This window comes from Prosopis cineraria, unplaced genomic scaffold (assembly GCF_029017545.1).
Source record: "Prosopis cineraria cultivar Desert tree isolate PC_DT_omini unplaced genomic scaffold, ASM2901754v1 PC11, whole genome shotgun sequence".
In the NCBI taxonomy this organism is placed as follows: domain Eukaryota; kingdom Viridiplantae; phylum Streptophyta; class Magnoliopsida; order Fabales; family Fabaceae; genus Prosopis; species Prosopis cineraria.
Genome location: NW_026555342.1, coordinates 43,722,164 through 43,747,588, shown reverse-complemented (window position 1 = coordinate 43,747,588; position 25,425 = coordinate 43,722,164). Strand labels below are relative to the sequence as shown.

Genomic DNA, 25,425 nt, shown 5'->3' with positions numbered 1-25,425 from the left:
ATCCTTTCATTTGGGAAGATCGATGTGAAGCCACTTTTGTAAAGCTTAAGGAAAAGTTAGCCTCAGTGTCGATGTTGATTATTCCTGATCCATGGTTGCCTTACGAGGTTTATGTAGATTCTTCTTTGAAAGGTCTGGGGTGTGTGTTGATGCAAGAAGATCGAGTTGTGGCTTATGCATCCAGATAGTTACGACCTCACAAGGAGAGTAATTGAACACATGATTTAGAGCTAGCAACTATAGTGTTTGCTCTCAAGATTTAGCGACATTATCTCTATGGAATGGAGTTTAATTGCATAGTGATCACAAGAGTTTGAAGTATCTTGTGGATTAGAAATAGCTCAATATGAGACAAAGGTGATGGATGAAATTCCTAAAGGATTACAATTTTGAGTTTAAGTACCATCCAGGGAAAGCCAATGTAGTGGTAGATGCTTTAAGTCGAAAGTCATTACATGTGGCTAGGTTGATGGTTCAAGAACACCAGTTGTTGTTATCTTTGCTAGAAGTGCAACTTGAGGCATCAGATTATACTTTGAATGCAATTCATTGAACCACAATTTCTAATGAGTTCTGGAAAGAAATGTGGGAAGCTTAGTTGAAAGATAAGTTTTTGTCAAGGGTACGAGAGGATATAGAGGAAGGTAGTACTACCTTGTTTTGGTTCAGTGATGATGGGTTCATCCTGTATAAAGATTAAATTTGTATACCTATGGATGAAGAGATTAGGAAGAGACTTTTAGAAGAAGCTCATCGGAGCAAATATACGATGCATCCTGGTGTGACCAAGATGTACCGTGATATGAAAAAGTATTAGTGGTGGCAAGGTACGAAGAGGGATGTTACTAATTTTATGAGTCGGTGTCTCACATGTTAAAAGGTGAAGATTGAGCATTAGAGACTAACTGGGACTCTACAACCTCTAAAGATTCCCTAATAGAAGTGGGATAGCATTTTAATGGACTTCATATCTAGTCTACTGAGAACTCAAGCAGGATATGATTCTGTGTGGGTTATTATGGATCGATTGATAAAGTCGGCACACTTCTTGCCAATTAAAAAGTATATGTGAGAGAAGTGGTAAGGCTACATGGTGTACCCAAGGATATAGTATCAGATTGAGATACCCGGTTTGCTTCAAGGTTCTAGGGAGCATTACAGAAAGCAATGGGTATCGAGTTAAGGTTTAGTACCTCCTATCATCTATAAATTGATGGATAGATTAAGCACACAATATAAACTCTAGAAGACATGTTACGATTGTGTGCCTTTGAATGGAAAGGCAGCTGGGATAGTTATTTACCTTTAGCTGAGTTCGCCTACAACAATAGCTTTCACTCAAGTATTCAGACATCGTACGAGGCATTGTATTAGAGAAAGTGCATATCACCCTTATGTTAGGTTGAATTGAGCGAAAGAAGTGTGATTGGTCCTGATATTGTGGATCAGACCACTAAGAAGATAAGAGTTATCCGACAAAAACTACTTACTGCCCAGAGCCGTTAGAACAGTTATGCTGAAAAACAGCGTTGACTATTAGAGTTTGAAATAAAAGATCATGTATTTCTCAGGGTTTCACTATTGACTGGCATTAGTAGGTCTATAAAGGCTAAGAAATTAACACCTCAATATATGGGACTATATCAAATTATGAGTAGCATGGGTCTTGTAGCATATAGGATCACTTAACCTCTGCCTTTATCCAAAATACACAATGTGTTTCATGTGTCACAATTGAAAAAGTATCAACCAGATCTGTCACATATGATTGAGCTAAAGGACGTTGAGCTTCAGGAAAATCTCACTTATTATGTTAAACCAGAACGGATAGTAGATAAGAAAGAGAAGCAGTTGTGTAACAAAACTATCTGATTAGTTAAGGTGTTTTGGCAAGGAATGGTTCTTGGTGATGCAACTTAGGAGATGGAGGAGAGTATGAGGAAGAAGTACCCTCATTTGTTCCAAAAGGTGAGCTTGTGCTTGTCTTTGAATTTTGGGGACAAAATTCCTTTAAAGGAGGGGATAATTGTAACATCTTGAATTTCAATCCCAGGAACTAGTTTCTAATTAAGGGTAATGAATTGATTGTGGTTTGGATGTTGAATTGGTATTTTATATTATTTGGATGTTGTATTGATAGGATTGAAGGGTAGAAAGACAACCCGAGACAAAACACGTAAGCACAAGTAAGGTTGAACTCACTGTGCCACACGCCACGACGGAAGCTACATACATTGTGGTGCATCATCTAAGAATCACTTAAAGCTGACGTGATTAGCTCGTGAAATTAGAAAGCAAAAGGTTGGAAAGGTATCTGGAGGGGTGGAGACGTTCAGCTCTGCTAGGACAAGCGATATCTGGAGGTCGGGAGTCTAGTTTGATTAATAACTTATTAGGTAAGTATCACGCAATCCCAAGCTTCAATTCTACCCCTTTTTCATTGAATTTCATCAGTTAAGAGATCGAGTCATGAAGTTCTAAGATGTCTTAATATAAAAGAAAGGGTTAAAACGAGATATTGAATATAAAACTAAGATTTTGTGACTAGTATGATGTTGAATGATTGAGCTTTGAGGATTTAGGCTCATTTAGCCTAAGTAAGTTAGGTTAAATTGAGAAATTAGGTGAATAAGTGAGTTAGGAGATTGTTATAGTTATTTGAATAGTCTATAGGGCTAATTACTATAAATAATGAATAAGTGAATTCAAAATGGTTTAATTGAACTATTTTGCATGTTAAGGAATTTGGTTTAGCCAAATTAATGCTTGCGGAAAGTGATGGGAATTGACTGAGGGGCACTGTGTTATGTAGATTGAGCACCTGTGAAGTTGCTCATGAGAATCTGTGCCCCTGGGAGCTTACTGTGATTGGTAACCCTTAATAGCAAAGGTTAAAGGTAACTGGAGTAACCTTTTCACTTGTTCGTTTGTGAAATTGTTTGCAAGTATTTTGATATAATTACCTGTATTGTATTATGAAGTGATAGAGTAGCAGCATTGTAAAAGTATATGCATGCGAATGTGTGAGTGTTGATTGAAATGAATTTGAAGTGACACGTGCATTGACATGTATCACATCTACGAGATATATACTAGATTATGGTAGGGGGACGCGGCCCTACCATAAGGAGGTTTAGGAAGTCCTGATGATCCAAAGCATAGAGCTTAACTCCACTAAGATAGACTTAGGGGAAAAGTCCTGATGATCCAGAGTGTAGAGCTTGACTCCGCCACGACAGACCTAAGATATTGAATGATTTATGAGGTTATTTAGACTAGGGTAGGGGGTTGTAGTCCTACTCTATATAAGGCTTGAAAGTCCTAATGATTCAAAGCATAGTGTTTAATTCTACCATGATAAACCTAGGAGACTACCCAAACGTAAAAAGGATTACCTAGTCTGAACAGCTGTATGGTGGGCCCGTTTTCTTGTGACTGGAAGTCTTGGTCCGTGGGTAGAGATTTCTCTACCAGGTGGAATAAGGAATACATTGCATGAGCATAACGAGATTGATGAGAATGACTTTTTGTATATGCATATGATATTGCTTTTATCGATATACATGCTACTTTATCGCTTGTTTTATGATTTTGCTTAGTAATCGGTAATTAGGGTTACCTTTGAGTTACTGGGATGTATGTCTCACTCTATTACTTTTGAACATAGGTGAAAAGAGCATGAGAAGGCTGGGAAAGGAAGAGAGGAAAGAGTAGCTTCAGTTGGTAGTGGTATGATTACCATTAAATGAGATGAATGTATAAATTTGTTTATAGAGTTTGAGTTGCCAACTAGGATGTATAAGTGGTTGTATGTTGAATTATGATGTGAATCTTGCTTATATATATATATGGTGTTGCATTATGCCAAGATTACCCTTGTGGAGGGTACGTGGGTAGGCCTAAATGCGAAACAAGTAAGTATATGTTGTATTGTAACTTGTTCTACTTGTGTATATATGTGATGATTATGTATTAATTAAGAATTGTGTTGTTTTGTAAGAATTTAACACAAATGGTGAGGCGGATCCCCATTTGAAAGAGTTGAGTATATTTGTAATTTCTGACCATATAGTGAGGCGAAGCCCCATATGTAAGAGTTAGAGGATTGAAAGTAAAATAAGTCTAGTTGTATATATGGATATGTGTATTCCTCATATGAGACCAAAATTATGTAATGTGGTTTTGAGAGGCCAACATGGGCTATTGATATGATATATGTGATGTGTAGTGTCAATCAGGTGTATATGGTCCTTTTAGACTTGGTTCAAAGTCTAAAGTGATCTAATGGGATAAGGAATGAGAATTGAGCACTTGTGGTGTAAGTTTTTGAAAGAAAAAGTGACTTTTTACACCTAAGTGTTTAATTTTAGATCGGGCCATCAGATCAAGGCCAAACTTGTTCCATTAGCTAGTATACTTGGTAAGCTTCGTGTGGACACTTGAATCACTCTAATCGGATGTCGGCTGTAAAAATGGCATACGCCGAAAATTTGTTATTTTTGCATGACACGGTTAGGAACAGAGTGTATGTCTCTGTGCCACATGCCGTGGTGCACATATTGCACGCGACGGTGTATGGCCCTTTTTAGGGTTGAAAATTTATATCTTGTTGAGTTATTTTGACTGCGTTTGCGCTTCTGTTAGCACTCTTATTTGAATATATATTTTAAGAAGTTGGGGTCCTGTGATTTGAAAACAAATAAAAGGCTATTACTATGATGTTTTATTGTTTTTATATTGGTTGATTGTGTGATGGGAGTGGTAAAGCCTGGATTGAGACGGGACTTTACACCATCCTTTCTCTTTCTTGTTTCAGAGTCATCCTTTCTTTTTCTAGAGCCAACTCTTCTTGCAATCTCTTATTTTATTCCTCCACTTGTGACATCCTTACTCTCATTTGATCAAGTTCATTTTCTACAAAGGGGCCTGATCTACTTTGACTTGAATGAGAACGTCCAAATAACTTTGTCGATGTTGGACCTAATCATAATTCCCTCACACATCCATAGTGGTTTGGGCCTAAAGCTTGTACTAAAATGTCATTAACACTAGAATCTGATGAATGTTGACTTTCATATTCTTTGAGTTTTTCCTAATTAAAAAAGGAGAAATTTGAAAATTTTTGATCTGTTAACTTAATTTTCAATTAATTTTTAATCAAATAATTATTATCTTACAATGGCTATAGCTGTTTCTTCATTGTAAGTATTGTCCTCTTTATTTAAATGAGTTACTTCATAAAGCTCCACCAAGTTCACTTGTCGTCCATCTTCTTCTTCCTATAAAAAAATATCTTTGTTATTAAATAAAAAATATATAAAAATATTTAACTTGACAAATTAAAAAAAAATACCATATAACCCCTTCTCCTCACGAAATTGAGAGTTCCACTCATATGGTGAATCTTCAAATGACCCTTACTTATAGTATTTTTATGTGAAATCATCTATAAAAAAATAATTATTATTAATAAATGAATTTTATTTTGAGAAAAAGTTATTTAAAAACAAAATCTTACTTCCGTGTTAAGATTTGTATGGTGATCAACAAATTCTGCTCAATCTTCTCTAGAGACACAATTCGGCACATCATTCTTCAATTCTTCTACTGATTTTGTATCATCTTGATTGTTTTTGTATAAATCATATTTTGATTCTTTTCACTTTTCTCCCATTGCTTTTAGAATAATTTTTTTGTAGTTGAAATCATCAACCAAAAAATGAGCCTGCATAAGATATTAATATAAAAAATATAAATTATAGTTAATGACAATTATGAAAAGAAACATTGTTTTTCTTCTAATTACCTTGACAATATTTTCGTAAACATGATCCTTCATTATGTCAAGAACCTTGCACCAATCAGGATATCTTATTGGGAAATTATTGTAATTAATCGCAAGAATTCCTAGAAAACTTGTCAAGAGCCCACCAACATCTCTAATTGGTTGATTGTATTCCACTTCACATGAATTCTTGCACCATTTTGAAGCAAAAACACATCTTTTGCTTTTAAGCATTGAGTAGAAGTGTTTCCACTTTCATATGAAAAAAAGATTATAAAAAAAATAGCAAGAAAATGTACATAAAAAAATATTGACTTTAAATACCTACAACAGTCACTCAAAAATATTGATGTGATCCCCAATTCATTAATAATGATCCCACGACAGTTGGAAGTGTTGGCCTACTTGCATTTGAATAATGTCACTGTAAATCTTCCTTGATGATTGAGTTCAATTATATCAACTAATTTTCCATAATAAGCCATACCACTAAAGCATATATCACCATCTCTGCTACTTAGATAACTTATTGTGCCAAACATACCAAACACACCACAATTTTGTTTTGTAAGCCCTTGCTCATGTTCAAGAGTGCGAAATTTGAACCCATTCACATTATAAGCAGTAAATCTTCATGCAAAATCAAGGGGCCTAGCAACAAGAGATTTTAAATCAATAGAGTCGAACTAAACAAATCGTTCCGTATCTAATAACACAAACATATACATAGTTGATATATGAAGTTAAAGAAAATTTAAATAAAATAATCCACATATAAACTTGCTCTATAAAAAAACCAATCAACAAATTCTTTATGAACTCTCTTATCAACTTTAAGAGATGATCAAGTTCTATTTCGTAGTTGTCCTTTTACAACTCTTCAAAATTTCCTATATTAAAAATGACTTAATATTTTTTTCTAAAACAATAAACTCACTAAAAATAATATTATCGTCAAATACTTACTCAATGAATGGATCAACTTCTCGACAATTTGTAAGCATGTGTTGATGTGCTTGTAATCTCTCTTTGGGAGTGAGAGTAAAGTATTCAAAGTCACCCATATATTTTCCAACCGGAGGGAATATAGTAGGGGCAGAAGTACTGAAATAGGTTCATCATCAACTTGACAAGGGTGATTGAAAACAGTGTCAACTCCATCTAAATATCTAGAACAAAATAATAATATTTCTTCACCCACATAACCTTCTGCAATTGAACCTTCTGGCTAAGCTTTATTTCGAACATATGATTTAAATTTTTCCAATAACCTACAAATAATTTATAACTTTAATATAAATGTACAATTGTATTGTGAAGAGAAACATATTTTTTAGATATTCAAAAAATATATTTTTCACTCACCTCTCTATGGGATACATCAATCGATATTGCACAGGACCTCCAAGTTTGACTTCTTCAACAAAGTGCACAATTAAATAGACCATGACAGTGAAGAAAGAAGGTGGAAAAATTTCTAGATGACATAAAGTGATGACAACTCGACTTGGAAGCTCGTCAAGATCACTTACATTCACAACCTTTTCACACAATTTTCTAAAAATAAAACACAAATTAGTCAGCACAGTTGATACTTCTTTTGGAAGAGTATTTTTCATTGCTAATAGAAGCAATTGTTGCATCAAAACATGAGAGTCGTGACTTTTTAGCTCCCAATCTTCTGTTGTCTCAAATCAACGCATCTAGAAATGTTACTCAAATATCCATCTGGAACAGTGATATTTTTTAATGTCTTAAGAAAGACATCTTTATTAGACTTGCTCAATATAAACTTGGCTGGACAAAATTTTTCATTATCATCTAGCCACAAATCTGGCCTAATGCCTATTTCTTTCCAATCTTTTCATGCCTGTAAATGATCTTTTGATTTACCAGACTCATTCAATAATGTGAAAAGGACATTATCATAAACATTCTCCTCAATATGCATCACATCAAGATAATGGCGAAGCATGTTATTTGACCAATAAGTAAAATTAAAAAAATATACTTCTCTTATGCCACTGTTGAGAATCCTTATCACTTGAATTTTGAGCCCTTTTTTTAGATCTTTCATCATTACCCTTGCCAAAAATCACATTAACACTTCAACTTAGTTCAAAATTTCTCACCCTGAACAAACCTTAAGTGGCATTCTCAACTCTGATTTTCCATCAAATCGAGCATGAGCCAACCTAAATTTGTGTGTACCATTTAAAAAGCATTAATGACCTATAAAACACCATTTTTTACTATTAGATAGTTGAAATGATGAGCAATCAAAATTACAAGTTGAACATGCTAATCCTATATGAACATTCTACCCAAACAATGTCTCAAGGCTAGGAAAATTACTAATTGTCCACATTAGTGCTGCATGCATTCTAAACATTTCATTGGAATAAGAATCATATGTTTTCACTCCAACATTTCACAAATCTAAAAGTTCTTGAATTAAGGGCTGCATATACACATTAATGTCATTTCCTAGAGCTTTTTGTCTGGGAATTATCATTGAAAGTATGAATGAACCCTATTTCATACACATCCATAGGGGAAGATCATAAGGCATAAGAACCACTGGACAGATACTATAATAAGTACTACTCAAAGTTCTAAAAGGATTGAAACCATTAGTAGCTAATGCCAACCGCACATTTCGAGGTTCTAAAGCAAAATTTGGATAAGTCATGTCAAAATTTTTTCATGCTTCAAAATCCTTCAGATGCCTCATCAAGCCATCAACATTCTTTTCATTAGCATGCCACCTCATATGCTTTGCAGTTTTAGATGACATAAACAGTTGTTGCAATTGTGGCTTTAATGAAAAGTATCTCAAAATTTTCACAGGATTTTTTTACTTGTTTTTTTATTTTTGGATATCAATTTCCATCTTGATGTATTGCATGTTTTGCACGTTTCTCTTTTGTCATCTTCCTACCAATATAACATACAATCATTTTGGCAAACATCAATTTTTTTATATTCCAATCCTAACTTAGTAAAAGTCTTTTTTGCTTCATAAAATGAAGAGAAAATTTTAGCAAATGGAAAGACATAGGCTAATAATTCCAGAATCATAGATAAAGCTTTGTTGCTTACACCTCACAAGCATTTAATATGATACAATCTAATAAAGAATGCTAATTTTGAATATCTCTCATACCCATCATATAATTGCTTTTTCCCATCTTGCACCAATTCAAAAAATTCTTTGATCTCTTCATTGATCCTTTGATTTTGATTTTGTGATGAATCCTCAATTTGAATTGAAGTTTAATTTTCTTCTTGAAACCCAAAAGCATTACAAACTAATTCATGAATATGATCATTAGCCTCATTGCCTTATTCTCTATTTCCTACGTTAACTGGGCCACTGGATGAAGTTACTCTGAATTTGCATTTTTCACCATGTAATACCCAACATGTATATCTAGGAGGGAATGGTTTAGCAATTAAGTGGTTCCAAACCTCTTCTCGAACATTCCATTTTTTAAAATTGCACTTAGGGCAAGGACAAATTATTTTACCCTCAACATCACTATTTGCAAAAGCAAAATCTAAAAATCCTTCCAAACCATTCATATATTCTCTTGTGTTGCAAAGTTTAGATATCTAAGATTTATCCATTTTTTTACAAAATAAAAATATTTACAATTTATGATATTTAAGCATAAAATTTCAACATATTTTTTATTATTTAAATAAATATAAATAATAAAAATAAAAATCTCAACATGCATATCATAAATTTAAGCACAACAAATAAATTTAGTTTAAACATTAATGTAACATTTAAATTATTCTATATGGAAAATAAAAATTTGTAATTAAAAATTTAAACCTAATAAAATACTACAACATAAATTCATGTCATATTTCATCCTAAAAAATTAAATTTTTAATTTTTAACTTATCCTATTCATAGATATCAAATGCATATTAAAAAAAAATTAATAAATATCATACATAAGATTTTATATAATTAAAAAATGAAATATAACATGAAATAAAAAATAAATGACCTCAAATGTGTAGCAAAATGTCAAATTTATAATGATTTAGAGAATTTTTTAACTCCTAAAAATATATAATAAAATATATTAAACACAAAACATACATAAAATAAACAAAAGAAGAAGGAGGAAAGATATGAAGCATGCGTACCTGAAAATGCAGATTAGATTGCGCGAAGGTGAAAATAAAATGAAGGGGGTTTAAATAAGAGGAAATTCTGGCTCGGTTTCTGATATAGTTAGATGAGCCACAGTGAGCCATGGTTTCTCCAAAACTGTGGCTCAGTGAGCCACGGTTTTGACAGTTTCTGACAAAACTGTATTGAGCCACAGTTTTTGAAAAATTATCAAAATTTGTAAAAATTTTAATTAAAGTATGGATACCTTAAAAGGAAAATTTTGATATTGTCATGCTTATTACCTGCATATATGTTTAGTTTATAGACTTTTTAGCACTGCACTAAAAATAAAGAGAAAATAGTAGATTTGTAAATATTTAATTTCACATATAAATCTGTTTGTGCTCTATTATTTGGCTTATAGTTTCTATGGGTTACTGATTGTGCGTTTAGTGTACGTTAAAGTTTTAGCTTAGGTCTCTCTGTGGGCTGTTTCCGTTATTTAGTTTGGTGGAAAAAAAGATATGAATAATTCTTTCTTTTATACGCAAAACCATTAACGTATGGTATATTATACGCAATAAATTTATTAAAACTCATACGAGGAATACAATAGTTTAATTTTTCACAATTTTGGAACAATTAATTACATTTTTAATATAATTGATCAAAGATTGGTCAAAAAATGCATATATATTATTGTGTGTCTTAAAAAATTACATATAATTTTTTTGGTAAGAAAATTACGCATATATTCTATTATAGATAAGATAATACAATAATATTTTTATTTTTAAAAACAACACGAGACAACTTAACAAGCAAGTAGTTCATTGCAGATTTTGAGGATCTACCTTCCTCGTATTCAAGGTTTTTGGCTGTTGGCTTCAATGGTCATGTTGCTTAGTTAAACTAAAGAGTTGAGAGTTTTGGGTGATTGAAGTGTTGAAATTTGAGAGTTAAAAGTGAGTAATTTGTGGTATTGATGATGATTTGGGGTTGTTGGATGATATATTAGTGATTATTTAAGTTGTTGAGAGCTAAATGAAATTAATGAGAATTAAGGAACTTATTAAATGTGAGGTTGATCTTGTAGTTTAGAAATTTGATTATTAAAGTATGAAATTAGATGTTGGCAGTGGTAATTTTAATGATTATTAATAATGGGTATTAATAATGTTAAGGATTAAAAGTCAATTTTATTCTTAAAATACACATGAAAGGTCATAAATGCCCCTAAATTCAACTATAGATCATTTATATCCCTTGACCTCAAAAAGTTTTTACTTCATTACCTTATCGTTTAATCAATATATGTTGACCGTTTCTGGCTTCGTGGGGCCCATGATTTTGCATATTTAGTAAGCCATGTATGTACAACTTTCACTTTTTTAATATTTTTTATAATAAAATATTTTACATGTGGGTCCCACTTTATTTCTTCATCTCATTCCTAATCTCTCATCCATTCCTTCTCTGTCCGTTCTCCATTCCCTCTCTCTCCTGCCCTCTCTCCGTCTTCTCTTCTCTCTCTCTCCTCTATTTCCTCTTTCCATGGTTCCCCTCTCTCTCCTCCCTACATTTTTCCACTCAAGCTTTACTTTTCACTTCATTCACTTTGCTTCCTCTACGTCCAAACTCCATCATCGTCTGTTCCTCTCATGCATAGCTCCATGCACCCTCGGCCATTCCTGTACCTTGGCACACAAACCTATTTGGGATCTCTATGTGTTCAAGACTCAAGTTTTAAGCAACCTGAAACCAACCTCCATCATCTTCAATGCCTCGACTAGCTCAAGAGTAATGCCTCGATAAGTCATCGTCCACGTCCTTCGAGGTACTTGCTACTCATGTGTGGAACGAGTTCATGTTGGGGTGTGGTCAAAGCAATGTGAATGAGCTATAGGAGAAAGGAATGGGGTACAGGTCAGGTCCGGTGAAGAGGGTGAAAGAGCAAAGTTGAATCTAAGAGAGAAGGAATGAAGGTGACAAAGAGAAGAGAGAGGGAGAGGAGGTAGTGCAGCCTTGCTCTGTTTCTTTCTACAAAAACAGAGCAACTTCTCTCTCTCTACCTTTTCTATCTTTGGTCATCGTCCACTAAGTACGGTGAACGCTCTAAGGTTCACTGTTATTGTCTTGTTGAGCTATCCTTGAGTAGTATTGGGATCCCATGAATGTTAGAGTTGAAGCCCAATGCTGTCCTTGAGAAGCGAAGTAGAGAGGGAGACGGGAGACTAAGAGAGAAAGTAAGGAGAGAAGAGAGAGAGGAGACAAGGATACGAAGGGGGGAGAGATGGGATTTTGAAAGACAAAGAGACGAAGCATAGAGGGAGACGGGAGATGGAAGACAAAGCAAAGAAGGAGAGGGAGAAGAGAGTGTGGACGAGAAGATGATGAGATCGAGCAGATGGGAGAGAGAGAGAATAGGCAAGAGGATAAAAAACATTAAAAAAATAACGTGGGACTCATAAATAATATTTTATCATAAAAATATTAAAAAATTTAAAATTGGGCCCCACTAACAAAAAAATAAATGGATCAAATGGTAGGGTCATAACATAAAAAACATTTGAGGTTGAGGGATATAAATGACCCATAGTTGAGTTTAGGGACATTTGTGCACCTTTGCATACACTTCAGGGACATTTTTTACCCTTAGCCCTAATGTTAATTGTAAACTAACCTCATGAAGTACCAGAAAGCTTGAGTTTAGCTCAGAAGCAAGTGGTCATAAGGGATAAACCTTTGGCCTCTCAAAGTTTTGAAGTAATAAGGGGAAATTTGGTTTATGCATTTTCTTATTATTTGATTATATGTTTAAATGAATTGTTTGAAAATTAAGTGATGTTTGTAAACTGATATTTGATGCAAATTATGGCAATGTGAGTAAGTTTATGTGATGTGTTGAGATTGATGTAATGACAAGTGTAAGAATAATTGTCTATATGAATATGTATGTGATGTGTGGATAAATGGTATGTTTGAGCATAAACATAAGAACATGCTGAGACTTATGATGTGATGATAATGTGATATGAATGAAATGGAATATATGATGGGAATAATAATCAAAGGTGAATATAATGGTTAGTAGAGTTCAATGATTGAGAAATTGCGTGCAGTACATTTAATAAGAAATTTTATGCTAGAGTAAGCATGTTTCATGTGCATGATATCAAGCAGGAGTTTGCCTATAAGGAGAGGAGTAGATGTTGTAAATCCACATGATATTGGCTACTTAACTTAGAATTGTAAGTGAGCTAGGCTGCCAACTGTTAGAATCTAGAGGTAGTCATTTCCCATTGTTGTAAAGGGACTGACCCACTTATTCTTTGAGAAACTCGAACCTAACTAGTTTTCATCGGTTCATGAGAAGACTATATTAGGGGTACGACATCCCATAGTTGTTAGTATTGGGAAAAATCGTGTTGCACAAGTGAGTGTAGTAGCCTTGGCCGGATAGCTCTTCATGAGTGGAAGGCCTAGGAAGTCTGACTTCATGAACATACATATTGGAGGTATCGAGAGGGTATAAGGTTGGCATTGATCATGCATATTATATCCCAGTCACATGGTTGTTATTATTATGGTCTGGCATAATTTGACAGGGGCACATGTTGTTAATATTGTGACCCCGTACATGTTTTGATGCATATTATATATGACCACATAGCTATTATTTTTTTGGTATTACGTGTCTTATGAAGGGCACATTGTTACTATTGTTGTGACCCTTGCATGCTAAGTAACACTATAAAAAAATTGATTTTTAGCAGCGGCAAAAGTCACCACTGAGAACTTTCAGTGGCTACTTTTCTCTTGTCACTGATTCTATCTACGGCAATAATTAAAGTCGCCATTGAAAATATTTAATTAGTGATGACATTTACGAAAATTTGTCATCGGAAAAAGATAATTACTACTGAAAGTTGAGAATTGGCTACACACCATCAGTGGCAACTATTTAGTCATTGCTGAATATTGAGTATCAACAGCGATGTTTGTCGTCGCAGAAACTATCAATAAGTGGTGACTTTTTTGTCACCGCTAAAAAGTGATGCTAGTTTACCTAACCACATGATGCCATGTCACCCTCTTGCTCCCACGTGGTGCCACGTCACCTGCCACGTGGAGCCACATCACCCTCCACATGTCACCCCACGTCACCCTCCATGTGGCTCCACGTCACTACCACGTGTTACCCCCACCTCACGCCACGTGTTGCAATGTCACCAATTCATATTTCCATTTCACAAATTGCTTCCTCTATAATTCGAACTCATGACCTTCTTTTGTATCCCACCATTTTGCCACTAAGTTGGAATGAACCTGCAGTTTATTATTGCATAATGAAATATATATTACTAAACTAAACAAACACACTATATCTTAAATATTAAACATTATAAAATATCATTACTATCATTAAATACTTCAATTTAGTTCTTTTAATTTATTAAAATTAAAAATTATATTATTTATTTTGTCTAAAGTAAACTATAAATATAATTGGTACAATATCATTTATATTATTTATCTTTTACTTCTCGAGGTTATTATATTATTTATTTTAATAAATAATTAAAATATAGATGATTATACCTTAAATCATAATTATTGATTTTTCTTGCTAGTTTTAATTAAAATTTTATTTTTACTTTTAATGAACAATAACTTTTAAGTAATGTAATTGTCTTGGTTTTACATTACATTTTAATTTTTTTAATTAGTTTTCATTTTTAAATTCTAATTTTATAAGAAAATTATACACTATAAAATTTAAATATCTTTAACATATTAATAATTGAAAATAAAATTTCATATATGTGTGTATTTTTATAATATGTTATTTGATATATTTTTGTAATTAAATAATATAGATTTAATTTCTTATATAATGATTGGAGGTGTTTATCAGTTCAACTGGCAAAGAAAGAGAGCATAAGGCTTGAAAGGTAGGAGGTCAAGGGTTCAAGTCTTAACTTTAGCATAAACATAATGAATATGTGACATAGCAAGGAATAAGTGACATGGCGCAAGGTAGATGATGACATGTCATGAGTTGTCGCACATATGGCGGGTGATGGGACACGAGATAATAGGTGACATGACAGTTGATGAGACACGAGATTGTTGTCAACATGTCCAAAGTTGACACACACTTAGCGAGTGATGTGGTATCACCATTTTTAAATATAGGCATATTTAGCGAGGGACTAATCCCTCGCTAAAATTATCAAATTTTAAATAATATTAGTGAAGGATTAGTGAGGGATATGGCCATCACTAAAAATTAGCAAGGGACATTAGCAAAGGAAATGCGATCCCTCACTAAATTTAGTGAGCTATTTTTTAGCCACAAATTTAGCAAAAGACAAAATGCCTCGCTAAAACACAATTTAGAGAGAAAATGGCATTTAGCGAGAGATTTGTCCCTAGCTAAATTTTATTTTTCTAGTAGTGATATTATCTTATTTTTTCATATTTATGTAGCAAGATAGCATTAAAAAAACATATAGCATCACATACATAGATTTATTTCATATATTGTAAAAAATTAAAAGTAAAATTTTAGAATATCTCATTTCTCTTCTTTTCATCTTCCTCTTCCTTATCATTAGCCATCAAATTGGGAACATCTAAACCATCAAGCTCCAAAGTTGCCGGTATTAAATTTAGAATTTAAATTGAAAAATCGGATTAAATGAAATAACATTTTATGAATGAATAAATTTAACTATTATACGTCTAATTATTATAAACAAGTAGTGTTATTATTTATAATATAAATTTAATCATAAAACATTTCAAAATAGAGAGACTCATTACCATATTATATGCATTCCAAATCAAAATATCAAACAATAGGTTTTTGAATGAATTTATTACTTCACATAGGAGTATACATTAGTCAATTCAGTTAGATTCAGTGTTAATTGAACAATACCAATGAACCAAACTGGCCTAAATAGTTGGACCGAATCAAATTGAGCATTACTTGATAAAAAAATTGACCTAAAATAATACGGTTTGGCTTGGTTCTTTAATCCGGCTTATTAGCATCAAATAATACCTTAACCTTATCTTAAAATAATTTCATTATTTTAAATTATCAATTTAACCATAAAATATGTTAAATAAAAACTCATTATGTTATTTTATATATTCACCATAAAATTATAATAATACAAAAAAATTAATGTCTTAAAATGTTAAATATTGGATTAAACAATAAAAAAAATATGATGATAATATCTAGTTACTATTGATAGTTACGAAAGTCAAACTTTCAACGAGGACATTCAAAGTCATGTGTGAAAGTCACACTTTCTACAATGACCCTAAAAAGTCACCGTTGATTGTAAACTTTCAATGACGACTTATACTTCATCATTAAAACTTAGACTTTTAGCTATAACATGCACTTGTTGCCGTTGAAAGTTTAACAATTAGCGGTGATTTTTATTATCATTGTAAAAAGTTACACTTTTAGTGGTGACTTTATATGTCACTGTAGATGTCAAACTTTCAACGGCAACCTTTATTGTCGCCGTAGGTTGTTCATTTTCAATGGCAACTTTTTAAAGTCACCGTTGAAAGTATTTTGTTTTTGTAGTATAATCTAATGCCACATGATCATTAGTTTTGTAACTATATAAATGGGGTGATTTAATACATGAATATGTTTCATTTGAATATGCCATTTGCATCACTATGATTAATTAACATGTATTTATATAGGTTACATTAACCTTGGTTATTGAATGGTTGTACTTACCCCTCTATTTAACATTTTACAGGTACTAGTTTTGAGCAGGACAAAGGGAAAGTCCTAGAGGCTTAGGACCTCAGTTTCCTACTATAGGCTTCTCGTAATTTTAGATGCATATGTGTAATTAATTGATATTGCCAACTAGGATGTTCATATTTTGTTATTACTTACATTATTGAATATTGAATATTGAAATATGTATTTTGGGCCTTAATGTGTGTGGTATCTTTTTGTTTGAGATATTTGAGCAATGTCAAAATACTAGTGCAAGTATATATTTGACTATATGCATGTTTATATTAGATTATATTAAGTTTTAAAGTCAAAATACCTCCCCTTGCTATTTTTAAAATCAAGGAGTTGAGGGTTGAATTTGTAAAATATGTAATATCTGGTTGTGGTATGTCACATAAGTTGTCCTACGTCTATTAAGTACGGTATAGGTGTTGGGTTGTGCTTCTAGCACTTGGTGTGATTTTGGGTATCCAATTTGTGATTGGGTTATATTTTTGAAATGAAACTAGTGCCATTAGTTAGAGTTTTGAAAGAGATTTTTGTAGATACCTAGATTACCTCAATCAGATATCGAACGAAGATTTGGGGCATCTCAAAAGTTTGGCTAGAAAATATGCCATGATAGCATGTGGGTTCTACATCTTACACCGCAGCATAAAGTGTTATGCTGCCGCGTAATTCCAAATTTGTTGAAGTGTGCTTGTTGTGCATTATGCCATGGTGTATTGTGCTAGAAATGTTGTTTTGGCTATTTTGACCCTAAATGATTTATTACCTTATGTGGTATGATTTTCACTCTTTCGTATTTGTTTTTAAGTTGTTTTAAATTAGTTTATATTTGATTTCAAAGTAAGTTATTAAACTTGGGATTCCAACTTTGAAATGTTTATATTTTTAAATGAAGTTGTTGTTGGATTGTGAAGTGAGTATCCTAATACTTGTTTTGAAACCTTTTAAACCATAGTAGACCTTTGATTTGTCTTTTCCTTCCTACTATGGTTAGTCTTTTAATAAATGGTTAAAGTTTACAACCATGGTTTGGTAATCATATGGTTTAATCTATAGTTACCAAGGAGATTTTCGCTAAGTTCCAGGGTAATAAGGAGAATGTTACACTAGGCATGACAAGAGTAACCTTTGTAGATAGATTTTAGAATCAATTGATAGGAGAATCACTTCTAGGAAAGCTAAATTACTTTCTCAAGCTTCAAGGTTCACTTCAATTAAGTCTATTTTATCAGCATCTAATATCTATCTACTCTCATTCCTCAGCTTGGTAAAGAAGCTCAGTTGCATAATTGATGCTAATTAAACTTACAAATTTCTTTTAGGGTTTTGGCCTTGAAAGGAAAAAAATGCATCTTGCCAAAAAAAGAATTTTCTTTTTACTACTTTAGATCAAGGAGGCCTTGGCATTAGATCAACTTTTGAGATGAACATGGCTTTACTTGCTAAACAAATATGGCGGATTATATTTGTATAGGATCTCCATTAGGCAATGCATTGAAGCTTAAATATTTTGACTGATCTAGCAATTGCAACCTCAAAAACCCATACGCATCTTGGTTTAGAAGGGGATTTTAGAATCTAAAGACATTATTCTCAACCAACTGTCCTAGCAGGTTGGTTCTGGTACTAACATTTCTTTTGATCATAAACTCCAATAGAAGCCTATTAATGGGGCTTTAGCTCATCACCCCCCAAATTAAACAGGTTTAAGACTTTGTAACTTATTCCTCATCTATGGCCTTCTCATTGTTGGAACAAAAAAAAATCTCTCCTAGATTTATAGCGTTAATGATGCCCAAGCTATTGAAAGAATTCCATTGCCTTTATTCTCTAATTTTGACAAATTAATTTCACAAGGCAATTCAGATGGTTCTTATTCTATTAAGAGTGGCTTTCTTTAAATCTCAAGGCAATAATCAACTAGAACTGATAGCTCTTTCTTGAAGATCCTTTGAAAGATTTGTTTTCCTTAAAAGCAATTATTGTTTATTTGGAAATTGATTCACTTAGCTCTTCTTTAAGGAGATGTTCTCTAATATTATCACTTGAATGTTCAATCTTGATGTGTCTTTGATTGCATGGACTTTGAATCTATTTCACATCTTTTTAGTGGTTATATTTATGTAAATTCCATTTGGTTTAGGGCCATATCTATCCAATCATCCTTCTTTGAGGAAGTAGGTTTGTCTAGGTGGATTATATCCACTCTTTTACAGCTACATAATGATAGTTTAAACCTTCAGCTAATAAGCATAACTATGTTTCTTACTATGATCTAGAGGAAAAGAAATCTAGCATTCATAAGAAAATCATTTTATCTCTTGTGGAAGTGGTAAAATAATTTCACCAAATCTATTCTTATTTGTTGAATGTTTGTTAGTGGTCACAACAGACTAATTTACAGCCTTCTTTTTATCACTCTCCTTCCTCTTCCTACTCTATGAACTATGATGTTGAACTACTAAATCCTTTAATTTGAAATGTTAGAATGAGGAAATATAAGATTAGAGGAATCACCTTCTGCTTAATTAGCATCGTTCTATTGCAATTTAGATATTTTACTCGGCATCAAGTGAAGAAGTTTGATCACCATAAAACTAAACGGTTTCAACTTTGTATTTGAGCTACTTTAACATGAATCAAGGCTTATCTCCATAGCTCTCCCTCTTTGTAATATGCATTTTCCTCCAATGTTTCGCAAGGAATTTTTTAGTGGATTATTATCAAGATATTATTTGCTCCTACCTTAATGCAAGATATCCATAAGTTAGTTTCTCTATTAGTTAGGCTTGATTAAAGTTAATGTTTCTAGTGATCTTCTTCTTTTCTTGTTTCCTTGTCCTTTAGACTCTTTTATTACTCATGCATTGCAAATTCTTGTTTTCTTTTTTACTACTTATGCATATCAAACAGAAACACAAAACTTCATTTCTCTCTTCCTTCCTCATTGTAAAAACCTTCTAATCTGATGCCACTTGAAGAAGGAAAGTAGATACCTCTACCTGGGTCCTTTTTCAAATATTTGACAGTATTCAAGGCAGGTTTTAGATGGGATTTTCTTGAAATTTGGATGAATTGACTTAATAGTTGTATTGCATAACTAATGTCAGGCCTATTAGTAGTCAAATATAATAATTTGCCTATCAAGCACCTATATCTAGATGGATCTACTAACAAATCATCTTTCTCCCCCTTTCTAGGAACACTATAAAGCTTTAAACCTAGATTCATTGGTATATGTCTTAGTTTAGAAGCACCTAAACCCGTGGTAGCAATTAAGTCTAAAGTATATTTTTGTTGATTTAGAATCAAACTTTTAGTCGACTTAGCAATCTCTATCTTAAGGAAATACTTTAATGAACCCAAATCCTTCATTTTAAAATTATTATGCAAATATTTCTTTGTTTCCTATATTCCTTTAATAATATTTCCAGTCATAACTAAATCATCTACATATGCAAGACAATAGTAAATTCATTTTCATGATTTTTAGTGAACAGGGAATAGTCAAATTTAATTTGCACAAAAACTCTAGCAAGCAGAGCTTTACAGAGCTTAGCATTCTACTGTCGTGCAGCCTGCTTCAATCCATATAGGGACTTGGTCAATCTGCACACCTTAGTCTCCCCCTGCTTGCTGATTCCTAGGGGAATCTTCATATAGACTTCTTCATTGATATCTCCCTGTAAGAAAGCATTGTCAATATCCATTTGAAATAAATCCAACCATTTTTAGCAAAAATAGCCAAGACAAAATGCCTTTTCAACTTGGTACCCGAGCCAAGTCCATTTTTGTGACTCATTTTCTTCATCTACTTCTTGAAACCCAATAGTTTTCTTGCCCTATTTTCATCTCCTTCCTTGAGTTCTTGATCACATCGTCATTTTCTTTCCTTGGTTCTTGTCATAATCTCCTTCTTCATCTTCTCCGTTGATCTATCCATTGTATTGTTCATCATTTTCTCCACCATGACTAAGACTACAAATATTCGATCCTCAGCTTTTACTCTTGATCTAACGCACCTACTTTATCTTCATTCGTCTAATACCCAAGCTACCACTCACCGAAACCACCAATTATGTCATTTGGAGTTGTGCAATGCGGATAGCCTTATGAGTTAAGAACAAAATTGGTATGGTTGATGGATCTTGCAAGTGAGACGCTCAGATAGAAAAACTCTGAGACCAGTGGATCAGTGCAACACCATCGTACTCTCTTGGTTGATCAATTTCATCTCCAAAGAAACCTTAACAAGCATTACATTTTTTTAAAAAGTGCTTATTTAGTTTGGGAGGACTTACACGAGCGATTCAACAAAACAGATGGGACAAAAGGTATTTAGTCTCCATCATCTCATAAACTCACTCAATCAAGGCAATATGTCTGTATCAAGCTATTTCATAAAAATCAAAGAACTATAGGAGGAATGCGCAATAGTGGTCAATTTACCTATCAATAAATGCAATTCATTAGTTGAATGTGCAAGAATGTTCAATAGTAGAAATTGTTTCAATTCCTGATGGGACTTAATGACTTATACTAACCTATGAGAAGTCAAATACTTCTCATCAATCCATTACCATCCGTAAATCAGGCATACTCAATGATTTTACAAGAAGAGGCATAAAGATCTATCCCTGCATCATCCTTCCACCAATTTGAAAGTTCTGCCATGACAACAAGAGGATGTGGCAGGTTCGGTCAAGGAAGATCCAAAGGTAATCCAATCGATGAGTACTCATATTGCCATAAGAGAGGCCACACGAGAGAAGACTACTTCTAGCTAGTTGAATTCCCATCTTACCTGCAAGGAGGAAGAGGACGTGGTAGTCAATTTAGACAAGCTAACCATGCTGAAGGTCCTGCTTCTCTCAATTCATCAAAGCAGCATGATTCCTAATATGAACAACAGATCCTTTCACTAAAAGAATACCAAAGAATTATTGAGAATCTAACGAAAGAGATTAAAGCACTATCAGTCACTGGTGCATCAGTTGGAGCAGTCACTACAAAAGATTAAAGGGAACCCTCAGGTTTAAATTCTCTTGCTTTGTCTTTTATAAAAAAAAATCATGCTCACTGGCTTTTAGACTCAAAGGTGACTTGTCACGTGGTCATTAGCTTGTCGTATCTTGAACATTATGAAGAATATACTAGTCCTCCACTCAAAATTAAAATTCCTAATTTTGAAAAGTTATTAGTCATACATGTCGGGTCTGTTAAACTTTTTGATGATATTGTTTTATATAATGTTCTGTATGCCTTAGGGATATGCTATGGTTTCATTTCTATATCTTGCCTCACAGACGAACAAAAGTGTATTGTTGTTTTTTTCCCTAAAATATGTGTCTTGCAGGGGCTTTACAGTGGCAAAATAAAAGTGATTGATAGAATACTATCAGGATTATATGTTGTTGATGAAGACTCTTCTTCTTCTCATGTTTTAGGTGGCAATGTCACTCATAATAGTAATGTTTGGCATTTAAGACTAGGCCATCTTTTAAATTCTATACTCAAACATGTTACTTCATCACCAAACAAATTATCCTCTATTGATATTTCTTATTGTGATATTTGCTTTAAAGGAAAACAAACTCGTTTACCTTTCTCATCTAGTGAAATAAAATCTATATCTTGTTTTAATTTGCTCCATGTTGATGTTTGTAGACCATACAAAGAACCAACTCATCATGGGTATAGATTCTTTTTAACTATTGAAGATGATTTCTCTCGTGTTACTAGGATTTACTTGTTGCATAACAAACATGAAGTATCTTACCATTTGAAAAATTTATTTAACTTAGTAAGGAATCAATTTGATGCTAAAATTAAAAGAATTTGTAGTGATAATGGTACAAAATTTCTCAATCATGATCTCTGAGCCTATTTTCTAGAAAATGGTGTTTTGTATGAAATTACTTGTGTTTACATCCCCCAACAAAATGGGGTTGTTGAAAGAAGACACAGACATATTTTGGAAGTTTCTCGAAGTTTAATTTTCCAATCGAAGACTCCAATAAGGTTTTAGGAGGAACCTGTAAGAATTGTGGTACACTTAATTAACAAGCTTCCCTATAAAGTCTTGAATTATAAGACTCTTTATGAAATATTGCTCAAAAGAGAGCCTAATTTATCCAAATTAAAGGTTTTTGGTTGCCTTGCTTATGCTAAAAGTCCAGGAAAGCTAGACAAATTTAAAACTAGGTCAGAGGCTTGTGTTTTTATAGGATATCCTAAAAACCAAAAAGGATACATTCTGTATGATATTAAAAAAGACAACATTTTTGTAAACAGAGATGTTATTTGTCTAGAAAATAAATTTTCCTTTTCAAATGAAGGGGCTATTGATCAAAATCCTGACAAGGTGAGTTTCCAAGATCCCTTTCTCTATGGCTTTGATACCAAGTTGGAAACCTGAATATTACTTAAGAATACACTTTCATTCATTAAGCCATCAGAGTACATCACGTGGGCCACTGGTACTTATATATCCCACCAAAAAATAAAACAAGGAAAAATAACAAAACTAAACGAATAATAAAAAGTGTTGAGAAATCAATACTAACCCAAAACACATAATAAACTCCCATACAAAAATAACCCACATAAACATTAGATTGGAGAATCATTAATCATTTCTCAACAAAATATAACTAAATTTTTAATTGTCCACATAATAATGATAAAATGAACTTTATGAAGGTAATCAAACTTAATTTAATATAAATTATTCATTAATGGACAGGAGGAGACTGGAGAGTATTTTGAACTGAAATGGCACCAAAAACTCCAAAACTCCACTTGCTACGATACGAATTAAATAATTGTGATGCTCATTGCTTCCACTGTCAAGTACAGCCTTGGTAGGCCCAGTGAATAGTAATATAATAAATTGCTTCTAACATATTGTTTCACGTGAAATGGGGATGACACTTCACGCATACTAGGTATGCCAGATAAATGAATCCTCAATCAGACATTGTAGATTCCAAGTTCTTTTATCTCAATTTCCTTGGATCAATGAGACTAAATTAGTAGAATTGGATGCTGATGGTAGAGAAATTAGCTTGTATGAATGAAAGTTGAGTAGGTACAAAGGTCGTGCTAGTGCTAAACCATTATTTTAAAAATCAGACTAAATAGTTGGATCAGTTAGACCGTGGATTAAAGTTGTTAACAGCTCAGTTTGGACAAAAAATCATTTTCATGATTAAGCCGGATTGGACTGAAGTTGAGTTGGCATTGATTTGAAAATTGAAATTGAACCGGGAACTAAAATGATTATCAAAGAACTGAATAGGTCTAAAAATAATATAAAAAAGGCTAAAACTTTGTTTAAAAAACAAAAAAAAATTCAAAAAGTAGGCCTTACTAAAAAGCCAACTTTATTTTAAAACCCTTGATAAGTATATAATATGATTTAAAACTATTTTCCTAGAAAAATGTTGACAACCATAACTACAAATGCAAATTCTCCTAAATCTGCTCTTATTACCTAGTTTAATTAAGATTCATCTGTATTTGATAAGTTATAAAATTATAATGTATAATATTTTTTTTATTTATAGTCATATTATGTTCTTTTATTAATAACCTAACATATTGTAAATATATATATATATATATATATATTATATGCATCTAATATTATTTTGAAATTTAATTTTTATTTAATTGTTATATCATTAATTTTACTATTAGTCTAACTAATCAAACTATAAAAATTGTGTACCGCTAACAATTTTTATTTGACATCCGGTTTAATTTTTAAAATATTGCATGAAACATATGCTTTTGGATGCTTTTAGAAAGTCTTTTAGAGAATCTTTTACACCCCTTATAATGACTCAAATAAAGTGGAAAAGTACTTCTAAAATGTTGAATGTGGAAGACCCAAACATACAAGTAGATTTGGATTGCTGTAGCCTACAAGGCCGTAAGCCATTGAGAATGTGCGTACGTTTTCTGGAGTCTTGGGATGATTGATGGTGACGCACGTGGCTTGCTGGGTTCCGGCCATTATGGATCTAGTCCAAATCGTTCACTCTGTGAGGCCCAAATACCCTTTTTCAGGCCCACTGCAACTTAGGTATGGCACATGTATAATTTAAGAGCTTTTGAGAACATACCCATGTTATAAAATTAAATCAAGTAAATAATTCAACATTTTTTTCATTATATATCATTGTATATTAATAATAAAATCTTTATAAATTTTTAAATTTTTAATAATAAACCCCTTATATATTAATAATAAACTTCTTATATATCAATGTGAACCAACCATACTTTTAATTTTTTAAAAATTTAATCCATATTTTTGAGAACAAGATTTTTTTTTATTTTTGCTAGTAGGGCAATTTATCCTGTAATTTAATTTTCTAACACTGGTAGTCGGTAGGTAGAGAGGGACCAACCTAAACAAATTATATTCATAATTTAAAATAGATAATTCTTTAATAAATAGGTTGAAGAGTTCAAGCTTTTCATGAAGGTGCTTAGAGTAAGATAGTGAAAGAAAATGACAAAATAAATAATTTATTCTTTAATTATTTTAAAATTTTATGATATCTTCACATATCTCACTTTTTTAGAACATTCCTTCTCATTTAACGCATTAGATTATTATCAGAAACTAATCAAAATAGCTTCTTAAAATAATTAAAATTAATTTTTTTGAAATTCTAAATTTAAACAAACATCATTAAA

At 32.5% G+C, this 25,425-nt stretch overlaps 1 long non-coding RNA gene across 4 annotated transcripts; it reads right to left on the bottom strand.

The window, feature by feature from the left end:
- Positions 1–5,035: 5,035 nt before the first annotated feature.
- Positions 5,036–9,971, bottom strand: LOC129284799 (uncharacterized). 4 transcript variants are annotated; one of them, XR_008586963.1, is made up of 6 exons: positions 9,953–9,971; positions 6,752–8,017; positions 5,807–6,436; positions 5,519–5,725; positions 5,354–5,446; positions 5,036–5,279 (listed from the first exon to the last, which is right to left on the bottom strand). It is a non-coding gene; the product is annotated as an uncharacterized LOC129284799 (long non-coding RNA). The 4 variants fall into 4 exon arrangements; XR_008586964.1 differs by lacking the exon at positions 9,953–9,971 and having other exon boundaries at positions 6,752–7,056; positions 7,151–8,726; XR_008586962.1 differs by lacking the exon at positions 9,953–9,971 and having other exon boundaries at positions 6,752–8,726.
- Between the last annotated feature and the right edge of the window lie 15,454 nt (positions 9,972–25,425).